The sequence below is a fragment of the Chenopodium album genome, chromosome 15, assembly GCF_948465745.1.
Source record: "Chenopodium album chromosome 15, dcCheAlbu1.1, whole genome shotgun sequence".
Lineage (NCBI taxonomy): Eukaryota > Viridiplantae > Streptophyta > Magnoliopsida > Caryophyllales > Amaranthaceae > Chenopodium > Chenopodium album.
This window is the reverse complement of record NC_137848.1, coordinates 18,098,023-18,103,889: the sequence shown is the minus strand read 5'-3', so window position 1 is coordinate 18,103,889 and position 5,867 is coordinate 18,098,023.

The following is a 5,867-nucleotide window of genomic DNA, read 5'->3' as shown; positions in this document are numbered from 1 at the left end:
TTTTATTTTTCTCTTTATCTTCTAGTACCATAAAGTCTTCCAAGTCTTCCTTGCACCCTTGTTCATCTCGATCTCTCCTTTTCTCCCCTACCAAGTTCAAGTCACTTCCCATGCTATGATACCTATCTCTCGGGTTATGCTTCCACCCCTTCCCAGAAGCGCTCTTCCCAATATTATTATTACTAGCATTGGAATTCAGTTCAAGAGGACAAACAATATTCTCACCACTACTAAAAGTAAACAACTTCTCAATTGTCTTTTGCAAGATATTGCTTCCCCCTTCGCTACTGCTCAGTTATACTCCTTCTAATTTATTCACCATATACTTACTTGAGGAATAGGGAAACGTTTATTAGAATTCATCTTAGGCTTAGTTATGAAAAGAGTTCTAGCACAGCTCCCACCCTCCTTTCCATCTTCTTTCCTCCCATACACAACACTATATTTCCATGGAAAAGCCTTCATCCAAGCCCCATACGACACTACTAGATCATCGGAGTCTCTACATTCTTCATAATCTTTCACTCTATGCCCCATTCTCCCACAAAAGAAGCAGAAGATAAAAGGTTTTTCATATCTAACATCAAAACTTTATTGTATTCCTAACATCTTCAATTTAATTGATTTTATAAGAGGTTTTCGAACATCAACAAGAATTAGAATTCGAATTGATTTATCAATTCCCACCTACGCAGCATTATCTAATTTCACAAAGATTTCCAGAGTGTTCCCAATCTTCTCGACATTACCCAAGTTTAAATGCCTCTTAAGAGGAAGATTGTAAACCCTAACCCACATAAGCAGATGGTGGAGTTCGGTGTCCGAGGGTTTTATCGATTCGAATATCTCACAAAGAATCAAAGCATGTCTGTCAAAGTGCCAAGGTTATTCTTCTAGCACCTTATACTTGTCTCTCCAATGGTGAAATTGGAACATAAACATATTCTTACCAATATTCGATATACGACGCCATGTTTAGGTAGCCACACTCCTTTTATTGTTGATACGAATGCGTTAACATTCACATTTCGATTTGTCAAGATTTTCCTGACCAAAGCAAGTTCGATACGGGCATCCTCTTCATCTATTCTCCATTTTCATCCCATTCAATAGCCTCCTCCATAATCGTTTCTTTTAAAGACAAAGCAATATCCTCCCCTTCCGCATTCGATCCTATTAAGGGGAGGTTTTGATAGGAATGGTGTCCTTTGAACAAGTGTATTAATCCGATAGAGGGTTTGGAATTATTAGAAAGCTAATTATTCAGTGAGGTCAAGTGATCGGAATGCCTAGGTGGAGGCCGCTTCCGATCAGTAATATTAATGTATAATTAATATTACAGCTTAATCTTGACTGAACCCTTCGGGTAACACCCAAGCAACTAACGGACCGACGCGACGAATTAATCTGAAAGGAATTAATGAGTCACTCGAGTATTGTGAACAAAGACATCGGATTCCGAGCTTAGAACGTCGGAACCGAATCTTAAAAGTAGAGCCAAAACTTAGGAGTTGGTAAGACAGGAAAATGCTTCAAGTCACAAGTAAAAATCCTAGCCGCGCGAAAGTCTAGGGAAGCGCGCCAAATAGAAGCGCGACACGTGGCAAAGCCATGCGGCAGCACATGTGGCAGCCACCAAGTGGCAACGCGCCACATGGCAGCGTGCCACGTTGGCAATGCCATGTGGCAACGAGCCGCGGACCCGGGTGGCGGGTCATGGACGTGGGCCAAAAGGTGGCGGCCCAAACGAACCCAACTTGGGGCTCAAGGTTGGGTGCCACATGATTAGATCACAATGCATGTGAGTTGCCTTGGGGAGCAAGTGAGGAAGTGGTCCTCACCTAACCATGTGGCACTTGTTACTTTGTTATTCCTTGGTTTATTTAACTAAGGATTGAATTCAACATTATTTATATGTAGGATCTTTTTGTGAAAAATTCCCACATTGAAAGATGAGTGGAATTAACAAGGAAGCACTTCTTATAAACAGCCAAGGCATACCTTGGGATTATTCACTTGAGTAAGGTGTTAGAAAAGGCATCTCCATTGAGAAAACCTTTAAACACATATAATTACTCGAGTTTAGGTCGGGCTTAGCTAACCTCTAAGCATTGGACTTTGTCGGGGTCGTGTTGTGGGTGGACTTCCGTTGGAGGTCTTCTTGCGAGCGAAGCTAAAAGCTTTCCGAAGTAAGAGCTCTTGTTCAGAGCGAAGCACGCGTCAAAGGTATTAATCTTTCCTTAGTTCTTGTTGTTTAAGTTAATTATGCTTTGTGATTATATTAATTGTGAGTGTGGTCTTGGCTCGGGTTTTCTTCCGCGGTGAGTTAGACTCATCGAAACGTAACAGCGGTATCGGAGCCTTGCTCATTTATTTTTATAATCATAATTTTCAAGGTGTTTTGATGGCTTAATTTTTCTGGTTTTAAGTTTCTAATTAGATTAGTAGCTCAGTTTTATTATTTTTAAGCTTGTATTAGAGCTGTCTTCAGCCCAGAACCCAGATTTTCGCCCAAAAATAGTGAATTTTGGGTGGAAAATGTGTTATGAAAATGATTGTATCCTTTGAAGGGCTGTGTTTTTGGTCAAAATTCGACCAGAAATGCCATTTTCGAGAGATTTTTCGTTTTGACGAAAAATTTTAAGTCTTTCTAACCTTGAATCTTAATGGCATATTTATGGTGGTTATGTATTTGGTTCTTTCCTTAATTTTTCAGAAATTTTAAACCTCTTTAAGCATGGTCACTTTGTAGTAATTGGTGCTTGAAAGATTGGTTCATATTTTCACGTAATTGCAAATTCATTGCATTAAGTGTGAAAAATTTGTTCTTTGAGGCTTCTAAGTACTAAAGATTCAATCTTTAATTGTTTTAAGTGATTGAAACTTTGAGTTACTAAATTCCATGATTTTTTGGTTGAACTTTTGATTTAATCATGTATTAAGTTGATTGGAATCATAAAATTTGAGTCTTGTGATAGAAATTTGATTTATCTTCATGTTGGAAGATATATTATTTCAAGGATTCACAAGTTAAAGTTTGAATCTTTTTTTGAATATTTGTGTTTATAATTCAAACCCCCTTTATTTTGTCAAAATCTCATGATTAATTTAAATTAATTAAATTAATAATGAGTTATTACCCTTGTTCATTTTATTGCACCAAGTTAAACCAATTTTATTAAAGAATGGTTCTTGGAAATAATTTTGGTTATGTGCACCTTGATGAATTTTTAATTTAAGTTGGACTTGTATTAATTTTTCATTTTGGCTCATTTTAGTAATTCTAAAATTAATTTGGAGTTAATTAATTAGTCACGTAAAATTTGGGTTAAAAACTCGGGGATATTGTACGAAAATCGAGGGCAAAGCATCCCTTGGCGAGCCAGGCTGCATAGCAGCTCGCATGTGGCTGCCAAGGGCAGCCTCGACGTAGGTGCAGCCCATGCGTGGCTACTTCCACAACCAGCAAGCACGACTGCCCGTGGTTGCTTGCGTGTGGTTGAGCCTTGTGGTGCATGCGTTGCTTGGTGTGGCTAGGTGTGCGCACAACCCCTCACTTAGCACTCGTTTTAAGGCTATGTTTATTTGCAATTTTGCCGTTTTAATTATTTTAATTAATTATTTTGGTTTTAAATATTTTAATTAAAAGTTTGAGGCTAGGCCTCGATTTTGAGCGGCATTGGCAAAATTTAATTTTGACAAAATTTTGGGTTTACCGACTTAATTAATTGGATTAATTAAGATGGATGCGGAATTTAGTGGGAGCTTCAATATAAATTGCGCTAAATTACATAATCGATTTAACAAACTTTGACTAGTTTTAATTAGGCATGTTAATTGGATTAACGACCTATATTAGTTACTAGTTTATGCGTGTTTCATGCATTGTTACTTGTTTATCGTTGTAAAATGCATGGGCCATTCACAAATAGTGAATGGATGAATGGAATGTATATTCTCTCACAGGTTTTATGAAATGGCAACTAGTGGGGGCCCGATTAGGATAGAAAATACGGACTGCGATCCGTGATGTATTTTTGTAAATCTAAATACGATCTGCGAACCGTTGAGTATTTTTGTACTTTAATATTTAGATTAGTCCTAATCGTAGATACTAGTATTTGCATAATTATGGTCATGTCTTGAAGACGGAGGTTCTTGTAAGACGAAGCCATGAAGTTACAAAAGCCGTCCCTTGAAGACTCAAGGGGTCATGCTAGTTACCAAATGCATCTTTATTTATGTTTTCGATATATATATTTATGATTTTATATGTGTGTGATTCATATGTTTGATGCATGTTTAGGATTTCAAATGTTGGGATGATTAATTAAGTTCACTTAAATCAACCAACATAGAAACCCTAGGTCCCTAAAATTTTGAGTAAAACTTACCATTCCAAAACAATACTTATTGACCTATTGAGAGTAGTGATGGGCTATGCCAAAGCGAGGCATCACTATCATTCCCTAGGATACGTAAGGTATGGTGATCGGTTTGCCAAAGCAAGACATCGCATACATGTTGGTTTTGGTTATACTCAACGATATGAGTGATGGAGTCCTAACATGTCGTGGCAAAGTGGATAAGTTGTTGAGAGAGCATTAGATGCAACGATTTATCCAACCAAGAGTGGCTTGGAGCCATTAGCAAAGAGTTGCTTACCTTAGAAGATTGAGTGTTAAGACAAGCCAAAGCATGCTTAACCACTCATTGTTTCTTTGGATCTTGAAATCGCCTTATTCTCGCCAAATGGGGACAAATTTAATGCGTAGATAAGACGTTTAATAAGATTGAAAATTTGCGTGAATGCTTTTAAATTTCAAACTTATTATGTTATTTTCTTGATAAATGGTTATACTTTGCACTTATATTTGTAGAATTTCAAATTAAACTATATTGTTTTTTGTGATTGGTAAAGGAAATCTTTGAAGATGGTTCTCAAAGAAAGGAAAGGCATTTCTAAAATACAATTCTCATAAATGACTTTTATAAGTCTAAAAGGACGGTTGGACATCATGTATTCAAAATACTAGGTAGTTTTGATAAACATGAAGTATTGAGTTGGAAACTCAAAATTGTCAATTCTTGACAACCAACATATCTTTTCACTTTATACGATGGTGAGCACAACTCATTGATGTATTAATTCAAGTACGAATTAAAGGAAAAGATGGAACTTTGTTATACAGCGCACAAGATGCTTAGTCATGCCTAACAAAGTATAAAAGTCAAAGACTCTTAAAGAAATGGTTCTTAAAGATTATGAGATGAAGTATGATAAGAAATATAGGAAACAAGGAACAAAGAAAAGGAATTAGATTTCATTTCTACTAAAGAATTCATGTTAACTTAGCAAGTCATTATCTTCACAAGTATCAGATACTGCTTGAGTGTTACACTTTGAAAGTGACCTCAAACTATTGAAGATAAGCTAAGTTATTGACTTACAAGCTTAGAATGAAGCAAGAAGAGCTGCATCAGTTGTAAGGTTGTATGCTTTGGTTAAAAACCTTTTAAGCTAAGGCTAGAACAAATAAATGGTTATCGTGTTCCATAATCAGCAAACAATCCGTTAACACACGGAAAGACATACATTCAAAGTAAAGAGCAATAGTTGTAAATTTATTTGAATGACATGGTTGTCTAAACCATGAGTCAAGAATGCTTGATTATAAACAAACATTTCCCTAACATGAAAACTCACAAAGTTCAAATCATAGGCATGATTTGTGTTCCGAACATGTTTAGCAATGTCACATTAACAAGAACGTACTCAAGGCTATATAGGCTCTTGACAGTTGATCGATTCGGAATCGTTCTAAGACAAGCAAGTCTTACTTGTTAAAAACCAATAAAGTAAAGAG